This window comes from Nannospalax galili, unplaced genomic scaffold (assembly GCF_000622305.1).
Source record: "Nannospalax galili isolate Female #2095 unplaced genomic scaffold, S.galili_v1.0 scaffold1046, whole genome shotgun sequence".
In the NCBI taxonomy this organism is placed as follows: Eukaryota; Metazoa; Chordata; class Mammalia; order Rodentia; family Spalacidae; genus Nannospalax; species Nannospalax galili.
The window spans coordinates 800,059-810,090 of record NW_008354526.1 but is presented as its reverse complement, the minus strand read 5'-3'; the positions used below and the strand labels follow the sequence as shown (position 1 = coordinate 810,090).

Sequence of the window (10,032 nt, the reverse complement as noted above, 5' to 3'; positions counted from 1 at the left end):
AAAAAGGGCCGCGGAGCTGTGTGGCCGCTGCCGGCCGCCGCTTCCCCGGCGGGTCGCGGGATTTGTTGCACTTCGGGGGCTGGGGGAAGGCTTTTGTTTGTTTGTTTTGCCCTGAGGCTTTCGGCCGCTTTGCGGGATTTTTTTGGACAAAATGTCGGTCCGTGCGGTCGCGGTCGAGCGGGGAGCCGCGCGGAAGGTGCAGTTCGGATCCTGCGCTGCCCTGGCTGGCAGCTTGGTGCTGGCCGGGTGAATCTTCGCCGCCGCCTGGGGACGGCTGGAGGGAGGCTCGCTGGTTGATTTTGAAATTTCTGACTGTTGTGGTTGAAGGCTTCGCGAGCGCAGAGGAGGACTCGCCACCTTAAATACGCATATGGGCGATTAACAGGAAGTTTTCCCAGTGATAACTTCATCAAGATGTCCAGTGATAGGCAAAGGTCGGATGATGAGAGCCCCAGCACCAGCAGTGGCAGTTCAGATGCAGACCAGCGAGACCCTGCCGCTCCAGAGCCAGAGGAACAGGAAGAAAGAAAACCTTCTGCCACGCAGCAGAAGAAAAACACCAAACTCTCTAGCAAAACCTCTGCTAAGTTATCCACTAGTTCTAAAAGAATTCAGAAGGAGCTAGCAGAAATAACCCTTGATCCTCCTCCTAACTGCAGTGCTGGGGCTAAAGGAGATAACATTTATGAATGGAGGTCGACTATACTTGGTCCACCAGGTTCTGTATATGAAGGTGGTGGTTTTTTTCTGGATATCACGTTTTCATCAGATTATCCATTTAAGCCACCAAAGGTTACTTTCCATACCAGAATCTATCACTGCAACATCAACAGTCAGGGTGTCATCTGCCTGGATATTCTAAAGGACAACTGGAGTCCTGCTTTGACTATTTCCAAGGTTTTGCTCTCTATTTGTTCCCTTTTGACAGACTGCAATCCTGCGGATCCTCTGGTTCGAAGCATAGCCACTCAGTATTTGACCAACAGAGCAGAACATGACAGGATAGCCAGACAGTGGACCAAGAGATACGCAACATAATTCATATAATTTGTATCAGTGTGAAGGAGCAGAAGGCCTCTTCTCACTGTGCTGCAGATCTTTATAGCCTTTACAATACGGACTTCTGTGTATATGTTATACTGATTCTACTCTCTGCTTTTATCCTTTGGAGACTGGGAGACTCCCCCAAAAGGTAAATGCTATCAAGAGTAGAACTTTGTAGCTGTAGATTAGTTATGTTTAAAACGCCTACTTGCAAGTCTTGCTTCTTTGGGATATCAAAATGTATTTTGTGATGTACTAAGGATACTGGTCCTGAAGTCTACCAAATATTATAGTGCATTTTAGCCTAATTCATTATCTGTATGAAGTTATAAAAGTAGCTGTAGATGACTAGGAATTACGTCATTTGTATTAAGCCAGATCTTCTCCTCAGTACTCTACATTCCTGGAACATATCATCCCTCGGTTTCTTACATTTCTCCAAGACGGAGAAGTCCAGTTTCTTCAGGAGAAGCCTGCCCAGGTAATGTTACATCCTAGCCCGGGGGGGAAACATGTGAATCAAAACTGTACAAAAACCCTAAAGAATGAAAGTAAGGGCTGGAGAGATGGTTCAGCAGTTAAGAACACTGGCTGCTCCTGCAGAGGACCTGAGTTCCATTCCCAGCACAAAGATGGCAGCTAACAACCATCCATAACTCCAGTTCCAGAGGAATCCATCCAACGCCTTTTTCTTCTGGCCTCCACAGGCATTGAATGACATGGGTGCACTTACCTACATGCAGGCAATACACTCTTACATATAAAATTAAAATAATAAATAAAGTGTTTTATAAAACCTCAATGGAATGCATCACTAATAGACTAGACCTGGTGAAACAGATGTCAGAGATTGAAGACAATGTTGAATGTTACCTTTCTACAGAAACTAAAATACACACACACACACACACACACACACACACACACACAACGTAGAATGCTGTGTCTCAATACCTGAAAACCAACTTCCAACTGAGATAACCACAGTTAACAAAATAATCCTTTAAAGCAAAGAAGAAATACAAATCTTCCACTAGAAATATAAACTAAAGCAATTCATGATCAGATCTCTGTGAGCTCAAGGCCAGCCTGGTCTACACTGAGTTCCAGGTAAGCTGGGGCTACAGGGAGACCCTGTTTCAAAAAGAAAAAAAAAATACTACACACAGAAGAAGAAAGAGACAAAAGCATGAGAGCTTGGGGAAAAAAATCTTGCTGGAAGAATAGATAAGCAAATTAGAATTAGGAAAAAAAATAAACATTGCTAATTCAGTAAACCAGCAAACCCCTTAGATGAAGGGAGAAATTAGCACATAAATCTCCAATTAATATGTGCAGACTGTGACTTGAAATGTGGTTTTGTGGTGACTCCTTATTTGGAGTGTACAAGGCCCTGGGTCAGAGAGTGAGAGGAAGAGGAGATTGAGTGGAGAGAGAGAGAGAGAGAGAGAGAGAGAGAGAGAGAGAGAGAGAGAGAGAGAGAGAGAGAACTGATGCTGGCAGAATGGATTAAACATCAAGATCCAGATGCTTAGTGTATGCAAGAAACTCACCTCACTGGCAAAGACAGACACAGACTCATAGATGTCAAAAAACTAAACTACTGGACAAAATGAGACAAAACAGGTTCAGACACAGAAATGTTGAGCAGCTTAAATACTTCACCAGTATCAAAACAGACATGATCCAGACCAAAATATCAAAACTAAACGTCAGAGTCAAACTACACTATAGATCAAATGGACCTAACAGATACAGAATAGTCCATCCAATGACTGAGGAGTACACATTCTTCTCAGCCACTCACGTAAGTTTCTCCAAAACAGAAAAGAAAAAAAATTCTTGTATATTGTTAGAACCTAATGGAATAAAACCAGAAATTAATAGCAATAGACACTGCAGAAACTATATAAATACATGGAGGTTGAATACTACTCTTTGGAATGATTCAAATGTACAAGGAACTAAAAATAAACACCAAGAGAACAAATGAACAGGACAGTTCTTAAAAGAAGTGTAAGTGGTTCTAAGCACAAGAAAAAACTTCCACATCTGTAGCCAAAACTGCATGGAGATTCCATCTCACCTGACAATGGCTTTCTCCCATTCTGGAAACTGTCTCTTCACTCTGTTAATGGTGTCCTTTGGTTTTAATTTATTAAATCCTGCTTCTCAATCCTTGCTATCATTTACTGAGTTACTAAAGTCCTATTTGGTCAGTGGTTGCTAATTTCCATATCTTAAAGGATTTCCACTACTTTTTTTTTTTTTTTTGTTTTTTTTAAACAGGGGCTCCCTGTAGCCCCAGATTGCAGCATTAAACATGAAAGTGCAGACATCTTTCATGCAATGACTTTATTTCCTTCTGGAATATACCCAGGAATGGGATTACTGGGTCATATTGTACTTCTACTTTTAATTTTTTTTTTTGTCTTTTTGAAACAGGGGCTCCCTGTAGCCCCAGATGTCCTGGAACTTACTATGTAGACCAGGCTGGCCTTGAACTCACAGAGATCCACCTGCCTCTGCCTCCCAAGTGCTGGGACTACAGTCCACTACATTTTTATCTAGTATTTTCAAAAGTTTTAGTTCTTACGTTAAGATTTTTTATCTATTTTGAATTGATTTTTGTATGGGGTGATTTTTGTATGGGGTGTTTAACCACGTGTTAAAGAGACTCTCTTTTCTCTGATGTGTTTGAAACCTTTGTTCAGAATTGAACGGCTGTAGCTGTGTGGCTTATTTCTGGTTCCTCTTCTTAGAGTCTTAAGGTATAAACTTAGATAAATTATTTAGAACATTCTTATAAATAAACACTCAAAATGATGAATTTCAGGGCTAGAGAGATGGCTCCTTGGTCAAGAGTTCAGGCTGCTCTTGTAGAGGACCTCAATTCAGTTCCCAGCACCCTCATGGCAACTAACAACTGTCTGTAACTCCAGTTCCAGGGGATCTGATACCCTTTTCTGGCTTCTGCAGGCTTTGCACATATATGCAGGCAAAACATTAAACACATAAAATTTTAAAAATATGTAAAGATAAATTTCCTGTGAAGCTGGGTTTGATCACATTTTACAAATTTTGCTATATTGTACTTTCATTGTTATTCAGATTAAAAATTCTAATTTCTGAAAAAAACCCAAATGCAAACAAGCAAAAAACAAATTCATTTTAAATTGATTTTTAAAAAATTAACAAAGAAGGGGCTGGAGAGATGGCTCAGTGGTTAAGAGCATTGACTGCTCTTGCAGAGGACCCAGGTTTGATTCCCAGCATCCACATGGTGGCTATGAACCATTCTTAACTACAGTTCCAGGGGAATCCAAAGCCCTCTTCTGACTTCTGCGACATTGCACAACATGGGTGCACTCACATACATGCAGGCAATACACTCATACACATAAAGTAAAATAAAATAAAATAATTAACAAAGAAAAGTCATAGTTTTATTGTATATAACATGTATACATTGTATATATATTGTGGGGTGGCTATAGTTAGCTAATAAACGTGTGTATTATCTCATAAACTTTTTTTGAGAGGGTGATAAGAACACTCTCCTAAAAGGTTTTATTTGTTGCTAATAGAAAAATATTTCTTGGGGCTGGAGGGATGGCTCAGCAGTTAAGAGCACTGGCTGCTCTTGTAGAGGACCTGGGTTTGATTCCCAGCACCCATATTGTGGCTAACAACTGTCTGTAACTCCATTTCTAAGGATCTGACACCCTCTTCTGACCTCCTTGGGTATTGCATGACGTGGGTGCACTTGCATACATGCAGGCAATACACTTAAAGACATAAAATAAAATAAAAAATAAAATATTTTTAAATTCTAATTTTCCAAAGATTTCTTTAATCAGCTGATTATTATTTTTACTTTAGCGGGGTGTGGTACTGCACATCTGTAATGTTAGCTACTCAGGAAGCTGAGGTATCAGGATCTCCAGCTCAGGGCCAGCATGATAACACTGTCTCAAAAAATAATTTAAAGAAGTTCTGATGATGTAGCTCAGTGTTAGAATGCTTGTCTAGACTGCACAAGGCCCTGGATTCAATTCTAAGTAATGCAAATAGAGCATCAAAATTTCTAATGCCTTTAGGGAGGTCTAAATTTCCATTTTAATTCTTTAACTTTAGCCTGAAGATTCTCATATTTCTCTCTCTCTCTCCCTCTCTCTCTCTCTCTCTCTCTCATCTATCTTTTTTGGTCAGCAAACTCCTTCAGTTACTGATAATCTGAAAATGTCTTCATTTTGTCTGTATTTTTGAAGGATGTTTTCTCTGGAACTCTAGGTTGACAGATTTTTTTCCCCCTTTTTCTTTCAATACTTTATGTCTTTCCATTGTTTGGTGGCTTGCACTGTTTCAGATAAGAAGTCAGCAGTTGTTCCCACCCACCCCCTGCTCTGCCCCCCCACATATAATGTCTCTTTTTTCCTCTGGCTTTTTTTCAGGGTTTTTTTTTTTTTTTTCTTTATCATTTATTCTCAATAAATTGATTATCACTTACCTGAGTGTATTTTTCTTTGTGTTAAATTGCCTTGAGTTTGTCAAACTTTTTTTTAATCTGTGAGCTTACAGTTTTTATCAATTCTGGCTTTTGGCCATTATTTCTTCCCACACTATCTCCCCTTCCTTCTGGGTTCTAATGCTATATATATGACTCAGCAGGTTAGGAACGCTAGTTGATCTCCAAGAGGACCCACGTTTGTTTTCTAGCACCCACATGGTGACTAATAATCATCTGGCAACTTCAGTTCCAGGGGATCCGACGCTTTCTTCTGGCCTCCATGGGCATTGCATACACATCTATCACTTTCCACTCTATTGCTTTGATATAGGGTTTCTCAATGAACTAGAAGCTGGCCATTTTGAGTAGGCTGGCTGGCTGGCCAGTGAATCCCTGGGTTTTGCCCGTCTGCTCCCCAATGTTGGGAGTACAAGCAAACACAGCCATGCCTGTGAATATGCAACATCTTCCTCTGGCTCCCACATGCATATACCCAGTTTCACATACACTCACATTCATGTACAACACATACACACACTCACACACTCACCACAAAAAAAAAAAAAAAGATTACGAGGCTATGTTTATTTTTCTGCAGACGAATATATTTTCAGATCAGTTTTTTTCAAGCTGTAGATTTAGAGTTTTTAGAGTGAATGTAGAGATGTAGAATTGCCTAACCTCTGCAGCTAGTTTATGTCGCTTTCTAAAGTGTGGCTTTTCCATGTTCTTTTCTGAACAGGGTGCATGCTCAGTGAGGTCTTTCCACTGAAATTGGTCAAGTCTCAAAACTCTCCCAGCTCTGGAGCTCTACAAAACAGGTTCAGTTTGTTGTTCTCCAGTAGTTGCTCTTTCCATACCAGTTGCTTTTTGCCTGGTCTCATGAAGTCACACTTGTCTCCCACACAGTTTAATATATACCCCAAATTCTAGGGGGCCATATGAAAGTTTTGGGTTATATTTTTCTGCATACCTCTCTCCTCTTTAGTGCTATATGCTGTAAATTCTGGTTCCTGCACCCTTCCCTAACTCTGGTGTCTGTTCCCTCAACAGCAAGACCACCATGCTGTGCTGAGCTCCCCTGTTTCTGTACTGTGTTCAGAAAAATGCTTCAAAGCAGAAAGTGAGGGAAACTGTAGGGCCCACTTCAATTGTCTTGTCTATCAGGAGTTACAGCTGGATTCTGTTGAATATGTGAGCACAGTTTAGCATGTTTGGTTAACTTTCTGCTTGTTCATGCTGACATGGTTACTCTAATATCAGTTATTCTATCAGGGCTGAAAAATGAAGTCTCTAGCAGTTTTTCTAAAATTAGGTTTAAAAAATTTTTAAATTATGGGTTGGAGCAATGACTCACTGGTAAGAGTACTGACTGTTCTTGTAGAAGATCCAGGTTCTAATCCCAGCACCCACATGTACTGTACGACATGGGTGCATCTACCTACATGCAGGCAATACACTCATACACATAAAATAAAAATGAATAAAAATGACTAAAATTTTTTTAAAATCTAAATTATATTAAAAATGTGTGTGTGTGTGTGTGTGTGTGTGTGTGTGTGTGTGTGTGTGTGTGTAGGGACCATAGTGTACATGTGAAGGAAGTTCTCTCCTTCTGTCATGTAGGTCTCAGAGATAGAGCCTAGGTTGTCAGGCTTGACTACTGCAAGGACCTTTAGTCGCTGAACAATCTCACAATCCCTTGTTTGTTTTTTTAATTTTAAAATTTATTTTAATTTTACATGTATGAGTGTTTTGTCTGCATGTGTATAAGTACACCATGTGTGTATAATGCCCTCAGAGGCCAGAGGCCAATGAGTCCCCTGGAACCGGAGTTATGGATAGTTGTTAGCTGCCATGGGGTGGGTGCTGGGAACTGAACCGGGTCCTTTACAAGAGCAGTCAGTGCTTTGAACTGCTGAGTCATCTCTCCAGTCCCCTTTGTTTGGTTTTTGAGACAGGATCTTAGTCTCTAACCCAGGATGGCCTGCAGTTCACCATGTAATTCAACCTGGTTGGCCCCAAAACGACTAATCCTCCTGCCTCAGCCTCCCAGGTGTTGGGATTCGAGGTGTGTGCCTCTGTTCCCCATCTTAGTTTTTTCCTTTGAACTAGCATACAAAGTAATGGGCTTCATTATGGAATGTATACTTTGTTCCTGTTTGTCCTCTTTCAGACCCCTCCCCTTCTGCTTCTTCCTCTTACTCGTCCCCTCTCCTCCCTCAATAGTTTCTTTTCTGTTTTCCTATCACATGTATTCTGTTATTCTGTTTTTACTCTCCCCTCTTTTGACTTGTCTTTTCTCCATGTCATGGTCTCCTTTCTTATTTCATGACATTAAAATATATTCATTCAAACACACATACATCTATACATATACCTTAAATTTTAGGATCCACATGTAAGAGAAAACATGCAGTATTTGTCTGAGTTGGGCTTATTTCACTTAACATAATAATTTCCAGCTCCATCCATTTTTCCTCCAAATGTATCTAGTACCTTTTTATGTACAAATTCAATCCAAGCCTCTTGCTTCAAAGCCAGCAGTTTTAACTTGCCTCTCAGTACACCAGACTGTCTGATGAAGATTCCTGGGACCAGAAAAAAACTGCAGTAATTTATAAGAATGGGGCATTTTTAGCTTTGAGAATATGCAGTCAAAGCCAGGCTGGTCTGGTCTAGAGAACTGGAAGAAAATAATGGCTCTAAAATAACATCCTCAGAAAGTTCCCTCCACTCCTGAGCTCTGTTATCAAGGCCTTTATCTATCTGATGAGCCATGGCTTTTTCTTTTCCAGCCCATTTCATTACCAGAGCTGAAGAATCCATGGAAGATGATGGAGACAGAACCTTTCCCCAACCTAAAATCCAGTCCCCAGAGAGCAATAGCAGGAAGGTCCCAGGGTCAAGACCTTCAAGCACTGGAGTTTCTTGGGGGCAGAGGACTCATTCCTTCTGGAAATGCCCTTTTCACATCTGTCCTACACCATCTCCCTGTAGGCTGCCAGAAGGAAGCCACAGACATGCCTATCCTTTATGCTGGGGTTTCTGGAAGATTCTTCTTCAGGGTTTTACCTGCTATCAAAGCCTCAGGCTATTACCTGAAGCCTTAGACACTACTGGCTCTAATGAGCTTCAGTCTCTGCTGCCCAGTTTTTCTACCAGGAAAGCCAACCCTGTAGTCCTAAGTGACCCTGTAGTCCTAAGTGGCTCCTGGGGCAGGAGCTTGAGGCTTTGGTCCAGTAGGTGCCTTTCACTCGTAATGAGGACTGCTGTCAAGTGCCTCATCTCCACCTCCTCCCAATCCTAAGACCTTGAAAGGACAGCAGAGATTTTGACATATTTAACAGACTCTATTTAGGATTACGAAAAGTCAGAGGCTCTTACCTTAGTAACACACACACACACACACACACACACACACACACACACGTACCTGTGAATATAGTTTTTGTGCATTCATGGCTCCAGTTCAGTGAGTCTTCTGAGACCTCTCACTTTCTTCCCCTAGGGAGAAGAAGAGTGAGAATAAAGCCTTGTTGATTTATTTTTAAGTAGATGCTAACCTGTGGGGCTGGTAGATCTTGTTAAGTTACGCGCATGTGTGTGTGTGTGTGTGTGTGTGTGTGTGTGTGTGTGTGTGTGTCTGTGTGTATTACATAAAACATCTATCTGCAAGTAAAATTCCTAAGAACTAAAAGGGCAAAGTCAATTGTAGAAGCCAACAGTTGATACCAATTTTTTGTGAGTCTGTAAATTTATATAGCTCAGAGACTCAGTTTGGACATCTGAGAAAGAAGGTGGACTTTGGTCCTTTCTTTCCATGGAGAGTAGGGACATTAAACATAGGCTGTGTGGAGGGGGGTGGTAACAGAGAGATCGGCGTTCTGTTTGGTTTGGCCCTGGAAGCACTGGACTCTGCTCAGTTTAGCCAGCTATCTGTCTCTGCTTCCATCTGAAGGTCCCAAGTTGTAACTTCTCTTGATGAAAAAGCAATGGGAATGAAATTCTCAATTAAACCTGGAGAAAAAGATGGATGGTGGGCTGGGCATGGTGGCGCACGTCTTTAATCCCAGCAATTGGGAGGCAGAGGCAGGCGGATCTCTGTGAGTTCGAGGCCAGCCTGGTCTACATAGCGAATTCCAGGTCAGCTGGGGCTACAGGGAGACGCTGTCTCAAAAAGACCAAAAAAAAAGATGGATGGTGCTTTCCAGGAGGAAATTTCAGGACACTGAAATTTCTTATGTTCCTTGCCCAGCTGGGCAGCCTACTAGTTGTAAGTCCAGTGTCTGGGCTCAATTTTTTAAAAAGTTTGCTAATTGAGGCTATTGTACTAGATGGTGTCTCAAGCTGTGCCTTGCTGAAGGACCCTATAGCCATGGAGAGAGCCACAAAGAAGTCACTCAGTCACTTCATTAATTCATTGAACATGCATGAAGCATGGTGTCCATGCTAGGGGTTCTGAATCATGATACTAG

At 41.4% G+C, this 10,032-nt stretch overlaps 1 pseudogene across 1 annotated transcript; it reads left to right on the top strand.

Annotated features, from left to right (window-relative positions):
- The first annotated feature begins 350 nt into the window (after positions 1-350).
- Positions 351-1,180, top strand: LOC103748951 (annotated as a pseudogene). The gene has a single exon (XR_001872872.2). The product of XR_001872872.2 is annotated as a ubiquitin-conjugating enzyme E2 E3 pseudogene (transcript).
- Positions 1,181-10,032: the final 8,852 nt, after the last annotated feature.